Below are 19,550 nucleotides of genomic sequence, written 5' to 3' on the forward strand. Positions count from 1 at the left end.
GAGGTAGCTCAGATCCAGAGGTTAAGTGGTTCACATTACATAAACATAAATAAAGCCTGGTGTTTATTATCCTCCCAGTTGCAAGATGAGAGAGATTGAGGCAAAATATGGAAGCAAGAAAAAGACAGTGACGTCAGTTTGCTTTATATTGGTTGCCTTCTTTTTTGCTCATTTATCTTACAACTATGCTATTTTTACACTTATCCCTGGACTGAGGATATCGGAATGAATCAGACAAGTCCCTCCCTTAGTGTGAAAACGGACAAGTAAACAAAGTTTCCATACAAGTTAAATGCCACAATAAAGGCAAGCTGAGCCTGTTGTGGGAGCTGAGCCTGTTACAGTGGGAGTGTCTTTTGAGTTCAGACTGTTTACCTGCAGAGTTGGATGTGCTTAGCCCCTTATTTTAGTGTCATATGTGTTATATTGCTCTAGCTGTTTGGCCTTCCTTGTGCTTTCTTGCCTCTCAGCCATAGCCCTGGGCTAGATGTAAATAAATGCAAAGGTCAGGCTATATCTGATCAGTCCGTATCTGACCAGAAAGACTTCTCTTGACAGCCCTGTCTGCTCCTGGTGCTTGAAAGCCCTGAGGCCTCAGTATGGACCCACTGCCAGTGATAAGCCACCAGTGACAGCATGTCTTATTTTAATAATAGAAACCCATTTAGAGACTAATTTAAGAATAGTTGAACTTGATGTAGTCCTCCTCTCAAGTGGTGCAGATTTTATTAATTTTTAATTTTGAAAATTCTTAGGAAACAGAAACAATGATTTTTTTTTTTTTTGGCTCATTTGCCTTTTTACTGTATTTTGTTTTGGAGGAGTGGCCATTCCTAAGAAAACTAGCACATGAAGTTCATTGTGATGTTACAACATGTCTTTGATCTTAAAATAAGGCACCCAAAATGCATTTCAAGAATAGGCAGATAAAGTAGCACTGCTATAATTATGGAGAAACAGTAGTTTCCTTTTAAGCCTTTCTCTTTCAAGAACTTATAATTTTCTAAATAACCCAAACATTATCCCTTGGGCAGGTATGTTCTATTCTTGCTCTGATTCTGTGTTATAAAGTTTGATTTAAAAGGGAAGATACTAACTTTTTGTCTGCCACACAAAAAATGTTTATATATGTATTTATTTTTCTTGTAAAACTCAATATCATACCCCTGAGCTTGCCTTTTTGAAGAGTAATATCAACATTTTTTATGTACAAGGAGAATCTTTTCCACTGTGTGTGTGTGTCTGTGTGTATGTGTATGTATGTATGTGTAAAATCAAAACCTGTAAATATGGCATACATTGTTGAGGATATTAGATAATAAATTCCTGGTGACTAGATCTGCACAGAGTGTCAGATGACAAGCAGTTTTGACAGTCTCATGTAGGTGATCTGACATTCTCCATCTTTTGGGTCATAATGGGGATAAAATGATCCATTTCCATTATCCATCTCCTGGGCCTCATGAGAGAAGGGAACTAGAATTTTAGAAGTATAAACTGAGAAAATTGGACTCAAGTTAGCAGCCTAAAAAAATGATAAAACCAAATTGTGTATGAATAACTTTCCCCCTTTATTTTGTGCAAATTGAAGAACTGAGATCTAGGGGTATTTTCAATGAAAGGTGAATAAGCTATCCATAGTGAATGATTTTAGCTTGTATGGAAAAATCTCCAGCTATACTAACTATAAAACTGTCAGCTCTCTGAAGGTCTCTGCAATAATTACTCACCCTTCTCAGTTGACAGCGACAGCGTGGAGCACAGGTGAGAGCAGTCTGGAGCCCGGCTGCGCGGTTCAGAGCCCAGCCCACATCTGCGGTGCTACTTTGGGCAGGCTGCTGTCTGTCTCACACTCCTCGTTTACAAAGAGGATAAGACTAGCACCTCCCTAACAGGGCTGCTGTGAGGACTAAATGACTTAATATACGTGAAGCACTTAGAACACTAGATAAGTGTTAACTATTTCTAATATTGATGCATATCTATAATACATTTTAAGTGGCTGGTTTTATTGGTGAAGTTTTCATTGAGAGTTTGGCATTTGAACTGGGCCTTGAAGGATAAATAGGATTTCTAAAAATGAAATATAAAGAACTGAAAATGGAGAAAGCTGTGTGAAAAAAGTTGCACAGAGGAATTAAGAAACTTTTTCCCCCTCTTTTCTCCTTCCATTAATTGCCTACTGGCTTTGTGCCCGCCACAGAGCTCAGCATTGATGAATGTTACGTAATCTTATTCAGTCCTCACGATAACACCCCAAGATAGGCATTTTAAAGTCTCATTTTACAGATGGGAAAGTAGCCATAGAAAAGTAAAGTCACTTTCCCAGTCGCCAAGTTAAATGCTTGACCTAGTTCTGACTGTAAAGCTCAGGTTCTTAATTATTACCTAGTGCTTTGTTCCTAAGAGTAGACCATCGGAAAGTGATTCCAAAAAATATTTAACAGGATGACTGCTGTGTGGTTGGAGTTCTAAAGAGTAATAGAGTTATGATATCAGGGATTCATGTGATCCCTTTGTCACAGTGAGAGACTCTGGGTCCTGTGTATGCCAACATTTCCAAAGATTGAAGAGAAACGTGCATGCCAGCACTTGCTGAATACACCGTTGTTCCCCATCAACTGAGCAGCATGGAAATACTTTTTTTCAAACTGGGAATGGCAGCACTTGGTTGTTGAAGTTTTTTATTGTTTTTCTTATTAGAAGTTACACAGTTTCCCCAGTGGCATCCTGATTGACCCTTTGGGCTTCAGTGCTTTTCACACACTTCTGTTGCCTAGAATTGACTGCTGTTTGAGTACCCTTTCCAGTTCCCTACATCAAAGGAGTGTTCTACAGTTCTGCCTCACAGTTGTCAGCATTTATGGTTTCATGTGCGGAGGTCTGTTTGGAATGAGGGAGATTGTAATTCTATTGCTATGTAATCCTTCTGTCCTCTTAACTGCTTTGTCATACTGCCTTTTTTGTCTCAAATATCTCCCTGGCCTTGACTTGAATTTTAAGTTGTTCTGTCTTCGAGTTCTACTTCCTTCCATTAATTAGCTGATGGCTGTTTTTCCCCCTCTTTAATTTTAATGCCTTTTCTTTACTGTCTAAAACTCCTCTTTCCAGAAGATGCAGCCAACAACTCAGGTGCTAGTCTTTGAAAAACTAGAATTGGACTAAAAAGAACTAGAATCTTGGTAACTAGGATCTTTCCCTAGAATTTATACCTTTCTCTCTTCTTTTAGGGAAAAAAAAGGAAAAGAGCATTATATGGAAGCAAAAAAAATACCAGAGATTTAGCCAAAAATTTAAAAATCAAAAGCAAAAACATTCAGGATTTTTCAACAAACCATTACGCCTGCTATGTTGACTGTATGAAGATTTGAAACTATGAAGATTTTTACCTTTAAATCTCATGTCAGTACCTTTTCTGTCTTTCTCTCGTCACCCGGCATTGTGAGTCAGACCCCAGTGATCTGTCTGGACGGTTGCTGCGATCTTACAGCTCGTTGCTTATCCTTCCCACCTCCCCCTTTCAGATCATCATCTGTATCAGCAGCAATCTGATCTTTCTTAAACGGGGATCTGATCCTGTGTCTTAAAAATCTTTCGCTCTTCATTGCTGTAGTATTATCTAAATCCTGAACATGCTTCATTCAACCTTGTAGCCTCCTTTAGGTGGTAGGCTCCATGAGAACAGACATCTTATTCACCACTCCCCCCGCACCTAGATCAGTGCCTGAAACAGCTCTTCATTCCATAAATACTCTAGGCCTGTTCTTCCAGGAAACAGATCCTAGATTTGCCTCTAATAGATTACAGATTTGCAGATGGGTGCCGTCCACCTTTGGGGTGGCCAAATGGAGCCTGGCTCATCCAGGACTCCACTGAGAGGAATTGCATCTGAGGTTTCTGCATGATGACTGGTGATGTGCTGAGCACAGGCAGGAAGATGCTCTGCAGCTTGCACGCCTGCTTCAGCAGACACCTCAGTGCGCAGCTGCCCACCAGGGTGAGGCCCACCGGGCTGCTGGGGAGTTTGTGCTCCTCGTGCCTGAGGGGCTGGCACAGCCAAAGGTGTGCCACTCAGAAGTGGAGGTGGGACCCGGGAGGCCAGTCGGGGGCTGTCAGCTCCAGGTAGAAGGCCCCTATAAAGAAGGCTGTTGGATACGCGTGGTACTTTTGTGGCTGAAACTCCCATTTAGTGGCATTCAGGCTAGCTACAGGCTGACCAATCCGTGAACTGTGAAAAATATAATTAAAACCAAGTTTATCTTGTATAACTTTAGATTTTAAAGCTTTTCTTAACGTAAGAGTGAAGTGAAAACAAAGAATAGTGTTTCTAATATTATTGTCCTTATATCATTACTGATGGATGGGCCCAGTTAGCCTGTTTGGTGTGAAAGAGGGCAGTGTTGACAGTGCTTTGGGGGATTTTTCCCAGGTCAGTTAATGCCCCATCATCAGAGGGCATTCTGAAGAACTCTGTTGTGTTCACCAGACCATGACCCTCATGGTTGTCCGGACTTTCAGATGAACATGCTTACTTTCAGGGGGAAGATTTTCAAGAAAGTGTGGGTACAAACCTGTAAACACTGTAAACATTTATATAGCACTTTATGTTTCAAATATGCTTTTATACTTGCATACTTTTATTTATTTAAACTTCACAACCACTCTGTGAGGGATACTTTTAATTTCATGTTACAGAGTTTTCTTATTTTACAGATTGGGAACTGATTGTGTGTAGTTGAGTGACTTAAAGTCACAGCCAGTATGTATCAGTGGAAGTGCAAGGGTTTGTTTACACAGATGTGACTTCAAGGAAACAATGTAAGCAGACTTTATGGAAGATAAGTTAGTAGGAGAGTTGTTTATACCTCTTGCCTTTAGAAAAGGATTGTGTTTCTGTTTTTTTTTTTTAACTGAAGTATGGTCAGTTTACAATATTGTGTCAATTTCTGGTGCACAGCATAATGTTTCAGTCATACATACACATACATATATTCCTTTTCATGTTCTTTTTCATTATAGGTTACTACAGGATACTAAATACAGTTCCCTGTGCTATGAAGAAGAAACTTGTATATCTACTTTATATATAGTAGTTAGTATCTGCAAATCTCAAATTCTCAATTTATCCCTTCCCACCTCCTTCCTCCCAGGTAACCATAAGAAATTCTGTTTCTCATGTATAGCAATAAGTAGATTTCTTACTAGAAAAGCTTGAAAATGGTATTTAATACTGAGTAGATATAAGTGGATAATTTCTGAAGTTTAAAACATTTGAAATTAGAAAGTGCATAGTGAGAAACATGACATCCATTTGAGGTCTCCTATTAGAGATACATGTAATATATACACGTGTGCATGTATATTCTCTGTCACTCAGGTTCACAGTTAGGGTTTCTTAGATCGTTATTTGCTGAAATCTCCTTTTGCCTCTATATTGAGGCCAAAGTTGGCAATTTTCCTCGAGATGTGGATTTTGAAAATGAAGTACACTTGTTGCAGAGTGAGTTGCATTATCATGATGCATATCTGTGGTGCTACCCTTCAGGGTTATGGGGAATTTTCAGTGTTGTAGTTTGGCTTGTGGTGTATATGAATCATGGAAAGCACTCTGGGGCTATACGACTTAACCAGTTTTGTTTGGGGTGGAGTTCATGGTGTTTACTTAAGTCTATAAAGCAGAGTTTGGAGCCTCACACAACCTGTGGGCTAAAGAGACCCTGCCTTTCAGTTTCCTGAATGCTGTGGGACCACAGACCTGCCCATTTTATCCTGGTTTCAGTGGTCTTAACACTCAGAGTCAACTCTGTGTCTCACTGGTGACTGATTTTACCCCACTTAAGACGCAGGACTGTCAGTGGGCAGTATTTTAAGAATCTAAGAAGATTCTTAAAAATCTAAAAATCTGGCTATCATTCAGCTCTATCAGTTTTGATTATGGTCAGAGAATTTTATTTTTAAAAAATACAAATTTCTGATTGCCCTGTAGTTTAATAAAAAGTATTAAATCATTTGTCCAAAGTGCTGCCCTATCCCACTTCCCCTCCAGGTTTGAAGCATTCCTGTGCAATCTTTTTTTTTTGGTAAGTACATAACGAATCAGTGCTTATATATAAATATATCGTACCCATATCATATCATGGAAAGCTACACTTTCTTTGTTCAGAACAGTAATGGAGCCAATGCATAATTATACCGAAATGGTAAACTATCCATTAACACTTCCTGAGGTTTTAATGTAACCTCTCTCCGCCCAAAAGGCAGCAGGCATTTAGTCCATAATACCACTGCTCCATTTTAAGTGAATAGTTTTTTCAGCTTTGATCTGTAATGATGATTAGGGTGACCAGTCAGTTCTTGTTTTAAAACAAGGACTGTCCTGGTTTTAAAACTGAAAGTCCCTTTCAGTCTCAGACAAACCCTAACGCAGGGCTACGCTGTCAGTGGGCTTCTGGCATGTTACTGGCACTATGGGACGGCTAGATCAGTGGTTATAAGAATTTAGTGTACATCGGCATCACCTGGAAGGCTTGTAAAACACTGGTTTCTGGGTCTCATTTCCCCCTACTTCCTGATCCAGTAGGTTTGGGGCAGGAGACTGAGAATTACTTTTCTAACAGTTTTGTAGGAAGTGCTGCTGCTGCTAGTTTGGGGACCACACTTTGAGGACCACTGGCTTAGGTCAGGCCGTGTGTGGTGTGAGTGTATGATAATCTGTTCAGACTTGCAGAGAAAAGGAGCTGTCTCTGCCTCACAGGCCTCAGCACTAACTACCGCCGAGGGTCTTTGTGTGTCTGAGCGGTGGCTGTGCCGCCCAGAAACACCTGACCCTGTCAGAGGTGATGGAAGTGGGGAGGAGGTTAACAAAAATCAAATTGAAACAAGTCGTTTGTTTTATACACAGACACATACACACACACATTTTTTAAAAATAAAATAAGGTTAACTTTCATTTGGTAATCAGCTTGAATCTCACATAAAGTATCTGAAGTGGGTAGTTACTTTCAGGGAACACGTATTCATTGTCATAGCAGCACTGACTTAAGCTGGGTGTGGTAGGGATGATGGTGCCCACCTTGCTCTGCTTCTCGGAGTCATCACTACGAAAAGCCGTCTGAAAGGCGTGGACACGCTGTGCAGACGTAATCAGTGATGATTAGCCTGTACTTTACAGCTGGGCAGCACTTCTCAGCGCTTTCATCTTCATCATCTCATTGATTATTTTCAGGTATTCTGAGAATCCAGGTGAGTAGGTAGGGCTGCTTCATTATGTAATAATTATTATATCATAATTATTCCTTGTGACTTTTGTCACAGCCTCACACTTCAGTTTGCCGGGCTTATGTGTCCTCAGAGGAGTCGCCTTGTAGATTTCTAGGTAGTGGCTCATGGTCCTTTATGGCTGAGCTGTGTCAAATCTCCAGTTTGTGCCTTCCTCATCTATAAAGTGGAATTAACACCTGCTATACTGCTAATCTTAGAACTAGTTATAAGGCTAAGTTGAGAAGTTGTATGAAGACATCTTGAAGTCTTTATTACAAATGGCAGTTATAATGAGTAAATTGTAAATAAGCCTCAAAAGAACAGGAAGCTTGTAGTTTCCATCTTTCTGTCCTAAGCACCTCACTACTTTATAAATTTTTCAAATGGATTGAGTTTATTAATTTAGTTTATTAATTTAGATATAATTTTCTTTTCCTTTTTTTTGGATCTCTGCTTTTTTTACATGGAGTATATGGAAGATGGTAAGTATTATTGAATATGTTGAAAATGACAATAGAATATCTTTAGGGGTGTCCGTTTGTTTGTTTTCTTTTAATGTGGACGTTTTCTGCTCGTACTACCTTTTTTACTGGTCTGTGAATTCTTGCCTTTTAACAACTTTTTCTCCCAGTCACCACCTTGTTTCCCTTAAGACTTGGCATAGCCCCCCTGCTACTGCTCCTTCCAGCTTCCCTGCCTGCTTCAAGTTCAGGATCAGAATTGTGGCATACCGTTTGTAAGTGACTCCCCAGGCACCACTGAATTTCAGCAAATTAATAGGTTTCTCTTAGAAGATGCAAAATCTAGGCCAGTTGAGAATTTTACTTTATTTGGGTTTTTCCCCCAGCATGTTTATCTTATTAAGTTACAAAATGATATTTCTTGTTAGCTGTTTTCTTATTCTATGTATTCTAATAAAATTTCCTAAACCCAGTAACACTTCCTTATAATAATACAATTGTCCCTTGGTATCTGAGGGGGATTTGTTCCAGGACCCCCTCCAGACATCAAAATCCTCAGGTGTTCAGGTCTTCATAGTCAGTATCCGTGGTTCTGCATCTGCAGATTCAACCACGGATCCTGTAGTACTGTAGGTATGTATTTATTGGGAGAAAAATCCACATTTAAGTGGACCTGCACAGTTTGAACTCCTGTTGTTCAAGGGTCAGCTGTACTTTTGAAGAATAATGTCTTCATTATGGGTTGCAGGATTGAAAGAAATGTATTAGGTATCTAACTTGTTTTCATCGTTGTACTTGAGAGATCTGTGATACTGTGGAATCTGTGGCAAAATGTGGCATGGCATATGCAGTGTATGGATACTTATAAACTATCATTGACAGGTGACAAATGTTTCCAGTTTCTGCACAGTAGCACTGTTTAGCTACCAGTTCGGTAATAGCCATTTTTGTCTGGACAGTAGATTTTTGCTATGAATGTGATGTGTGTTTTGTCTGTTTTTATTAAAATTTGTAAATGAAAAAGTTGTGTTAACACTAGTAGTAAGAAGGATAACTCTCCCATTATGCGTAATACATTTGTGACAAATATGGAAATCACTGAGCATACCAAAAATGGTAAGTTTTTAGCCCTAGTTGTACCTTAATTCAATTTGACCTCTTACTCTGTCTTTGATTGTGAATAAAAGAACAAAAAGAACATTTATGAAATATAGATTATATGTTATAATTAAATATTGTGTCTAGAAGAGACCTTGTAATTATAGAAGGTATTTCTGATTGATTTTCTTATAGCATACTTAATTATTCAACTTTCTGTACATTTAATTTTCAGCTGTCTTCAGGAATACATCATATATAAATGTACAGCATTTGTCAGAATTCCCTGATAACTCTGAAGAAAAGAGTCTATGTGAATTAAATATAGTAGGTATGATAAAAATTTCTGTCTTTTGATCAACCTTTAAAAAAATTTAACTGAGAATAGAGGGGGAAATTGTTTGAAGGAGAGAGCTATGATAACTGGTTCATTGCAGCTTAATGTGCAGCATCCTAATTAGTCAAGTATCATGTGCCTACCTAAGCATGAAATAACTGTGTTTTCCTAATTTAAATCTGGAAATTTTCAGTTGTAAAACAGCTTGAATAGCCTTTGTTGGAAATAGCCACTGAGGTTTTTTTTTTGTTTTTTTTTTTTTTAAGTATTTGTCTTTAGAAACAATGAAGGTCATCTTGTATCCATAGAGACCACATGCACTTTCCTCATTATTTTCAGCATTATTTCTGTAGTGGGTAGAGTTATTTCTGATATTTAAGCAAAGCAAACAAAATTTCAGAAAGCAACTTTAAATATTATCACATGATAAATACTAGTGACTGAAATCACTTACTCCACAATTTCTCAAAAAAAATTAATTAATATTGGAAAATTAGTAGCCTTTCAAAAGGTGTTTATTGTGTATATTGGTGTTTTATTAGTTATCCTGTAGGCCGTATGTATGCTCATGTATGTATATATGTATGTTCATTTCTTAGAAGTCACTTAAACTTAATTGTAGACTAATTGTTTTAATAGTTTTTTTTTAATTTAAAGAAATAGTAATTTCATATGTTTTAGATTAAAGCAAATCTCCGTTTTGGTGGAGTGTAGATTTATATTTTTACCTAGTCTTCCTTCTCTCAGGAAAGTGGTATGGGAAACAAAATGATTTCAGTGTATTACTGCTTTATAAACAAAGCCAAGGTCATGAGTTTGTTCACTTATTATCTACTTTGCTTTGTTCATTTCATTGGACTGTACATTCGGGAAAAGAATATTAGACTCTTAGCACAGATCCACTACTGGTAAAACCCACTCACTGTATTAGCATTCTAAATTAGGACACTTTTGTTAATTAAGGGGGTCACTTTTAATGATAATAGCAGGACAACAGACATAAATTGGGACTGTTTTGGGCAGATGTATGGTCACTCTTATCATTAGGGTTGTCATCCTAGTGTGTTGTTTATTATTAATTCTGAAACTCTGGGTTTAGGAAGAGAAAACCTCATTTTTGCATATATCAAATAAAAAATACATCTTCATGTAGGATGACTGGGTAGTATCTTGAATGTTACACGTTTGCCAAGATACGTTTATAATGTGTATTTTCTTTTGTAATTAGTTTATTTAGGAAAGGTTGCTGTTGATGAATTGCTTATTCTCTTGTTAATGAATGGCATTAACTTTATCATTTTTGTCCCGAGATGTCACAGATAATTGCTCAGGACTAGAAAGCCTATCAATCCTTAGATAAAGATGGTGAGCGGCAACATTTGTGTTTATTCCTTCTGTTAATTTGTTCTCCAGAAAGTCTGTTGTTGTAAACATCCCCGACTGGAAGCTGTAAGACGTGGCTCAGCTTTCAGTCAGATGTTTGCTGCTACCGGCTGTTCACAGACATCGTTTCAGTATAATTATATCCAAGAAGGGGAATTGGGGAGGCTGTAAAATGTGGGGAGGAAGCACCGAAAATCTTTAGCTGTCTTCGTGTCCTGCTGTCTGTGCGAGGGCCTGCACCGTGGCAGGGCCAAGTGTGGGATGCTGTCCTGGTAACAGGATATCCTGCAGCAGATGCCATCCAAGCCTCCTAGACTTACGGCGCTGCTGTGGGCCTCAGAGAATTTAGCTGAAAAAAATTTTTTTCCACTATGAGTTCTTATTTCTGTTTTTGCCCTGTCAGTGAACTTTTGCTCTTTATTGCCTTTCCAAGTAGGCTAGAGTTTTAACTTCCCAACAGTTCAGAAGACTGATTTCCTCCTTTAGAAATTCTGTGGAAGTTCTGGAGAATAAATTTATCACTACCACCTCATCGCACCGCCCAGAAGTATACAACCCGGAATTTTCAGTTGACTCTGTAGTGAAGTGATGTGTGCATGAACCTTGTCTCTCGCCTCCCAACCCCACACCCCCCTCCGGCTTCCTGTTCTCCTCACCCTGAGTGACATCATGGCTCCTAATCAGAACTCTCCTCTAAGAAACTGCAGAACTGCAAACCGCGGGGCCTATTTACAACATTCACTCTTGGTTATATTTGTCTTAGTTTCTTGAATATATTTTCCTGAGTGTTTTTAGGTTATCACTTGCCTTTTCTCTTCCTCATTGGAATATTGACACGTTGTGAGCAGGTGCCCTGAATCTATATTTTGTGTAAGAAATAGAGGGCTTTTCTCCTAGGTGACATTCAGTGCAGACTATTGATAATGTATAATTTTGTAACAGCTTTTATTCTGAGTTTTGAAAATTTGTTTTCTTATTCCTGTTTGTCTTTCAGACACTGGGAGACATTTCTGTTTTATTGAAATCTTCCTCTTCAATAAAACATTGGTATTTTTATCGTTTATTAGTATTAAATTACTAAACATCATCCTTTTTTAAGTTCGGTGCATAATAAAACCGAAAGGCAAAGTTGTTGCTAATTTCTTACATACGTATTCCCTTGATTAGATCATAAGCTTTCTGAGAGTGAGGACTTCGTGTCTTTTTAATTCTGTGTGTTCCGCCGTCAGCGTCAAGTAGAGCACCTTGTGTATAGGACCCCACTAGCAATTTGTTTCACTGCGGCAGTGCTTACTGTTTCCTTTTATATTTTATGCAGGTGAGCAAATGGCAGTTGGGGTCATAATGTCACTACCCAAATACATTCATGCCGCAGTGTTGATTCTTAAATGCTCCTTTGTTAGAGTGCTGGTTTAAAAGACTTACATGGCCAGGAGTGGAGGAAGGGAAGGGTAGTTAGTTGCTTTACACACAGGTAGCTTTGCAACTTGAAGTATAATTTTCAAGCTTGATGATTGGCGTGCATCAAGCATCCCTTCCTACTGAACTCTTAATAAATCAGATTTATTGTACATTCTTTGACCTTCTGATTTAGCACATTGGAAGCCTTAGATTACAGATAGTAAGAAATGAGTAGAGCCATTTCTGAGAGCCCAAGAACTATTCCCTGGAAAGACAAAAAGTCCTCTGTTAACAAGATTATTTTGTTAGTCCAGATGATGTTTTCCTATGAAAAATTTTCTTATATAGCTTTGAAATTCGGTAGAATGGAGAGACTGCCTAGTTAAAAATTTTGCATAGCTGAATTTGAAAAACTTTTCAAAATGATAGCCTACATCTGCACTAAAAGAAGGGTGGGTGTTCTGCACAAAGCTGTTAGACTCTGCCCAGCCCATCCACGCATCCGTGGATGCTCAGGATTAATGTACAATCTGTGTTACGTAACGTTTGTTCCATATTGTTCTGCCCTAATGAGGTGAATCAGAGATCATGTCGGCTTTAATTCTGGATGCCCTTGCTTCAGTATACTTGAGTACAACCTTTTAGTTGTTTGCAGATGACTTCTTTATGTTTTCATTTGGAAGACCCACAGACTTCCCAATGGCATGCAAATTTAGCAATTGATTACAGAGCAAATGCTTTAAAATGTTAGAGCACTAGATTTTCCAGTAAACCTGTAACAGCTTGCTTCCCCATCCTTTAACTTAGTATTTAGGAAGAAAGGTGTGGTCTTTATTGACAGAAAGCTCAGAAATTCTTTACTATTTAAAGATTTTTTGATCTATTTAATATTAAAAGTAAAACATTTTTAGTTACTAAATACCATTCTGAAAATGACAGATTTTTTCCTTAGCATTTGCTTTGAGATTCTTAGGGGTTACAAAAGCATGTCTTCAGGTTCATTTCCAATTAGATGTGCTTCTGTACAAATATTTCTGGTTAAAATACATGTTGTTGGATGGGTCCTTACTGAGTCCCTTTTACGTAGAATCAAAGGCTTGGGGTGACACAGAAGTGGAGAATGAACTTTAAATCCCAGCATGCTTTTCTCATTACATGTAGTACGTTTTGACTGTGGCTCCCTTCCACTCCTCTGGTTGAAACTTCCCTTCATTCATTGTGCCTCTATTTGCTGTGTATATTCAGGAAAAAAATTTTTAAGTTTGGCTATCAGTCAGTTACTTTCCAAAATTATGCTGTTTCAGGTAGTCTGCCAGTTTCCCTAACCTGGTTAAATATTGGTAGACATATGATAGGTGATTTGAAATTGCTTTTTTTTTTTTTTTTTTTTGATCTGTAGCATATTAAAAACTTCATGACAATTTGACATTCATTGCTATCTTTGCTCTGGCTTTCTAGCATATTTGGTGAAGCAGTTAGTCCCCTGGTTTCACATATTAGCACGTATCAGAATTACTTGGAGGGATTATTCATTAAAATACAGATTGTTGGGCCTTGCAAGAATTTCTGATTCAGTAGCTCTGGAGTGGTGCTTGAGAATGGGCATTGTTTTTCCTAAATTCCCAAGTGCTGCTGATGCAGCTGTCTGGGGTCCCTGCTCTCGGAACCATGGAGCTCATCTTACGTTCTTCTCCCTGTTCGGTATTATGCCCAGTCAGTGACTGAAGAAAAATGCACGTAAAATCCCCACCTTAAAATGTGTAATCCGAAAGTTTGTTTTGAAAAGTTTTGTTGGAAAGCTGGGACCCATTTTTTTTTTTTTTGTCCCAGAGAAAGCATTATATTAATTGTCTAGCCCACAGAACCCATTTGAATACATTTGCAAAGAAAAGCAGAAGGAAAAAATAATGTTTCAGTGGAGTACTTGAAACAGAAAAACACTATACTAGAGGAAAAAAAAAAGGTTGTGCGTGTTGAATCTTGAGAACTGGTGCTTCAGGAAGAGTAGCCTGAAGGGGACAAGAGGCCAGGTAGAGACTTAGGTTTCAGAAAGTCCTGGGATGCCTGTGAAATTCCAGAGATTTTTAGAGTTTGCTGGCAATGGTTCTTATATTTAATTTGACTTCCAAATTTGAGGATTCCTCTTCTTTGATGCCAGTGTGTTGGTCGGGCCACTTAATGCTTAGGAGAGGTGTCTGTGGTATTATTTTCTTAATCAGAGGAATGCAGAGAGAAGAGGGATTTCTGAGAAGCAACTTAGCAACACTTGGGACAGAAGATGGAAGGAGATCAGAGTGTGGGCAAATGTTCCTGAGGTGAAATTATCTGAATTAATGAGTGTAGGGGAGGAGATGGAGAGAGGCTCGAAGAGGAGAAGAGAAATAAGAAATGAGGAAAAGGAAGGCTATGGCTAAACTTTGAGGTCCTCAGAGGTGGTTTGTTAACTTTGTCTTTTACCCAAGACAGGAATCCTTTTCCTGGGGAAGAATGGGTGATTGATGCATCCTGCAGGCCATCAGCGGGTTCCTATAAATGCAAGTTCATTTGTTTTGAAGAGAGAGATCTAGGAAGAGGAGAGGCTGTAAAATCAGCCACATTTAGATCTGGAGCATTTACAAGATGTCTGTTTATATTGCCATAAATTATTTCAGTGAAAAGAACGTCACTACGTTTTTCTCTTGGATTCTAAGGTTTGTCTCAAAATACCTTCTGATTTTACTGTTGCCTCTTTTATGTCAATCACTGTACCTCTTATTCTTTTTTTCAACAGATTATAAACAGTTAACTTTAAAAAATAATAATAATGTTTCATCGTATGTACCATAATATACGTTTGAGTCTCAGGTAAAGGACCAATATAAGTACAACAAAGGATTTTGTAGTTCCTGCTTTAAACCAAGTTTTCAGTTCATGTAAACATCCTACACTCAGCTGTGATTCGTGAATTGGCTGGGAGGTGGATGTTTACTTCAGCTGACTTGGAATATCAACCATTAACACTGATACAGGGTTTGGCAAAAATAGTACATAGAAGCTTAATTTTTAATTGATTACTGTAAATTTAAATTACTGTCGTATCTTTTTAATTGTGTTATCATGTCTCTGACACGACATCAGACTCTGGGGTTGGGATAAAAGCATGCCCTTACGTGGTCGGCAGGTCAGATTGGCAGCATTTGCGGTGCTCTCCGGCAGGCCAGGGCTCTGACGCCTGACGTTTGTAGACATCTGGGCTCTACTAGACAGGTCAGTTTGGAGAAGAGAAAGGCACTGTTTCACACTCGGTGCTTTTCTTACCTACAAAATGGGTATGGTACCCACTTCACAGGACTGTTGTAAGGCGCGACCTCTGTGATGAATGTAGAGTGCTTGGCTAGTCAGTACCTGTCACGTGAAGTGCTCAGTGAATGCTGAAGCGCTTGCTGTTACTAATGCTAGCTGCAGTGTCCAGTAATAGTACATAGCATATTTTAGGTGTTCAACAAATGCTGCTATGTTTAAAGTAGACATAGCTCATTTTTATTTTAGCAATAAACATGATACCAACTTTCTGATTTAATGGAAATACTTTGAATCTTTGAAATTACTGCAATTTAATGGTAGAGTTTTGAAGCCCAGCTTCTTGAACTCATATCCTGGTTCTTCCACTTCTGGCTGTGTGCTTTGGGGAAGTTATTGCTTTCCCTGTGCCTCAGTTTCCTCAGTCTGCTAAATCAGGGTTATGAAAGTACCTACCCAATAGGATTGTTATGAAATTAAATGAGTTAACATATTATAAGTGAGTGAATATCAGTAAAGTGTTATAAAAATTCCTGGTACAAACTAAGCTCTTGACAAGTGGTAGATATGATTATTTTTTTAAAACATATTGTCATCTGTTATTTTTTTCAGAGTATAGTTGTGCCATACATTTGTAAATAATTTAAAGATAACCTAATACCTGATAGTTAGTTCTACATATATATTGTTTGGTTTAAATGACACTTTCATATTTTATGCTTTCATTGAAAATACTCTACTTAAAATTAATTTTCTGTGCCTCTGTTTTTCAGTTGCGTGAAATCAGCTTTACTTTTCATTTTATGGTGACACATCCACATTCTGTATAGATAAAAAAAAAAAAATCAAACAACAATTACAAAACCAAAGTTACTTAAGAAGTATGGCTCTTGCCACCATCTTTCCGTGCCGCCATAATGGTGCGCATGAACGTCCTGGCTGATGCCCTTAAGAGCATCAACAATGCCGAAAAGAGAGGCAAACGCCAGGTTCTTATTAGGACGTGCTCCAAAGTCATTGTCCGGTTTCTAACTGTGGTGATGAAGCATGGTTACATTGGCGAATTTGCAATCATCGATGATCACAGAGCTGGGAAAAGTGTCGTGAACCTCACAGGCAGGCTAAATAAGTGTGGAGAGATCAGCCCCAGATTTGATGTGCACCTCAAAGATCTAGAAAAATGGCAGAATAGCCTGCTCCCATCCCGTCAGTGTGGTTCATTGTACTGACAACCTCAGCTGGTGTCATGGACCGTGAAGAAGCAAGGCGAAAACACACAGGAGGGAAAGTCCTTGGATTCTTTTTCTAGGGATGTGATACATACGTGCAAATAAAATTCCTCAGTGGACTCTGGTGCTTCCCTCAGTCGTTTTGAACTTTGTGCAGCAGAGTAGCAGGAGCGTCTGCGGCAGCATATAAAGCCTTTGTGTTAATTGGTGAATGCTGTTTCCCTGAAGTAAACAGGAAAAATTGACTTGGGATAACTTACCCCATCACTCTCCTGGCTCACCAGAGGAGGGTGTCTGACCCTGGGTGGTTGACTCTGGCTTGAGGTCCAGGTGGTGAAGCTGTCCCTTTCTGGAGTCTTATTTAACCCTGGAAGTAGTTGTGCCTTTCCTGTTTTTAGCTTGACACAGTACACATGTCATGCCCTAAATACATGACACGGCTGCAGTTGACTATGTAAGTGCTCATAAGGCAAGGGAGCAGATAATGAGAGCCTTACCTCACTCAGACTTACCTCAAAGTAAATTTAGATGGCGTATCAGTGACTTTTTAGCAACATGTGATTATAAAATGTCATTTTAAAAGAATGAGACATCTTTTAAAAACTAGTTTTACTGTAAACCTGTTAAAAAAAAAAAAAAAGGAAGTATGCATTAGCCTAGCAGCTTGGCATACATCTATGAACTCTTATCTGTGCCTCAGTCCAGAGTGAATACATGTTTGATTCTTCTCTGGAAGATGTGTATGTGTTATGAGAAATTCACAATTAAATAAAAATATGAAATGATAGCAGGGGGACTTGTTCTTGAAAAGGTAAGTGCTGTCTTTCTAATTGTATTTTATTTTTTCTATGAACTGAAGTTTTTGTTTTATTTCTTTTCTTATTTTCTTTGTTACTAAGTGGGAGCTGTTCCGTTATGTACTTGGATGCAGAACATTTCAGTGAGTTTCACATGTTCATTTGAAACTTGTTAAATGCTTATGATGTTATTTTATAATTTATAATACTTCAAGAGACATATCACAATACATTATGGAAGCAGCATGTAACCCTAGGGTAGTTTTATGAAATGTATTTTTTCAGATTAAACATATTTGAGAGTTCCACATCAGTGTACCTTTGAACTTCAGTAAGCAAAATACAAAATTTTTCTTTCATATTCTCCAATAGGAAAAAGATATTTAGCATATTGTGTGGTTTAGGGTCCAAAATGACCTATAGATTAAATTCCTAACTATAGTGTTTTTTCATTTATTGCTCTTTTTCCTCTTGTTTAATGGTCCTGTGTTTTATATCTTTATATTACATACTTTCCTGATTATATAATGGAGTCTTTGATCATTTGGGCGATCAGCTTTGCCTTACTTTATCACTTAGAAAATGCTCCACGTGAAAGTTCAGTTGTAGGTAAGTGAAAAAATTTTTTTTCACTTTATCTTGTTTTAGTTAATATAGTAAAGCATTGTTATACTGAGCTGTCCCCCACCATTTAGGAAAATATATGCCTTGATTTCTTCAAAAGTTATATACTTACTAGAAATGTACGAGGAATTTTTTTTCTGATGAACGTGTGCTTATCAGTTTTAAATGTTACCGAATCTGGTTAAATGTTAAAATGTCCCCATTTCCCCCCCTTATTTTCTAGTTGTCATTTGTTATTTAATTGACTGATAGAGAACATACTATAAAGTTGGATTTTTTTGATAATATTTGAATATTTTCTGAAATTAACCTCCAACTATTTTCTATCAAATTTGAAGGTTTGATACCTCTCATAATTATTTGCTAAGCATTTGGCATAAGTTATTTAACTTTTCCTGTTTCATTTTATTTGTTTCATCTCATCAGTTCCCAGTAGTACAATTTTATGATTCCAAACAAATGTCTCTTATGGACTTCAGTGATCGAAAAATGTCAATTAAAATGGGGAATCTGACATATGAGAGTTTACCTGTTAGTTCTTTTCATCTCAGTTTTTTTAAAAAAAGAGGTTCTACTTTTTGATAATGGTCAAAGTGTTAACTCAGTACAAAAAATATGCAAAGTTATAATAAGCCATCATATGATGTTTTCATTGTTAATAGCTTGATGTTGAGGGGTTTTTTTAAACAAGAAATATGATAGTATCAAATTCTGGATTAAAATGAAAGGTGGGCTTTTGGGTTTGTTTGGTGGTTTTTTTGTTTGTTTTAAGCTTTTAATTCTTCACAAAGCTACCAGTATATTATGAAACCATTCTCACATTTAGGATTTTTATATGTATATAAATTATATTATATGTTACATTAGCCTTAACTTTCTTTAATTTTATGGAAAAGAACCAGTCCTGAGGGTATTTTTATAATTTAATACACATTATTCCTGTGAGGCTAAGTAAAATCGGTCCATGAATCAAAATCTTAGCAGTAGAACCTGTTCAGCTACTTAACTGTCTGTCTTGGGACTAACCAGATGCAATTATAACTGGCTTAAAAGTTCTGACCTTTTCCTTGCTTATTTCAAAATGATTCTTTAAAGACTATTAAGCTGTGTGTTCAATATTTGTCCTACTGTCTAAAAATATTTTAAAACAGGGTTTGGGCTGTTTGTTCTGTTTTGTTTTTAAGTAGTTTGAGAAAGTTTCTCTGCTACTTGTTCCTCCTGCAAATTTTATAGGAGTTCAAATTCTCCAGGAAAATAAGGGTTTTTGTAGGGTTTCTTTGATTGAAAAAGTATCAAAAAGGTCCCTAAAGGTATACAATTGCCTTAATTTTGATTTAAGTTTTCCTTATTGTATAAATTATCTGAAAATTTTTGTTTGGGTATCCTGTTTATATTTAATAATCATTGTTTAAAATTATCTTCTGTGTATAGTCAGTAGCACAAAAAGATTCCACATTACCCAGAATACTGAATTATTTTCAAATAAAGTTCTGAGTATGAATGAGAAACAGTTTTTGGGAATTGGGCACTGGTAAATCCATCATTTTCAGATAACTTTCTAAGTGGTCATTCATTCTGTGATATTTAGAGTAAAATGTGAAGAATATGTAAAAATATCCTGTTGCTCATTCATATACTGCAGCCTTTCTTTCTCTTACACTCTGAGTTACTGACAGCGGTG

At 37.5% G+C, this 19,550-nt stretch overlaps 1 pseudogene; it reads left to right on the top strand.

Annotated features, from left to right (window-relative positions):
- The first annotated feature begins 364 nt into the window (after positions 1–364).
- LOC102515802 lies at positions 365–16,562 on the top strand (annotated as a pseudogene).
- The last annotated feature ends 2,988 nt before the right edge of the window (positions 16,563–19,550 follow it).

Source organism: Camelus ferus, chromosome 25, assembly GCF_009834535.1.
Source record: "Camelus ferus isolate YT-003-E chromosome 25, BCGSAC_Cfer_1.0, whole genome shotgun sequence".
Taxonomy (NCBI): Eukaryota; Metazoa; Chordata; class Mammalia; order Artiodactyla; family Camelidae; genus Camelus; species Camelus ferus.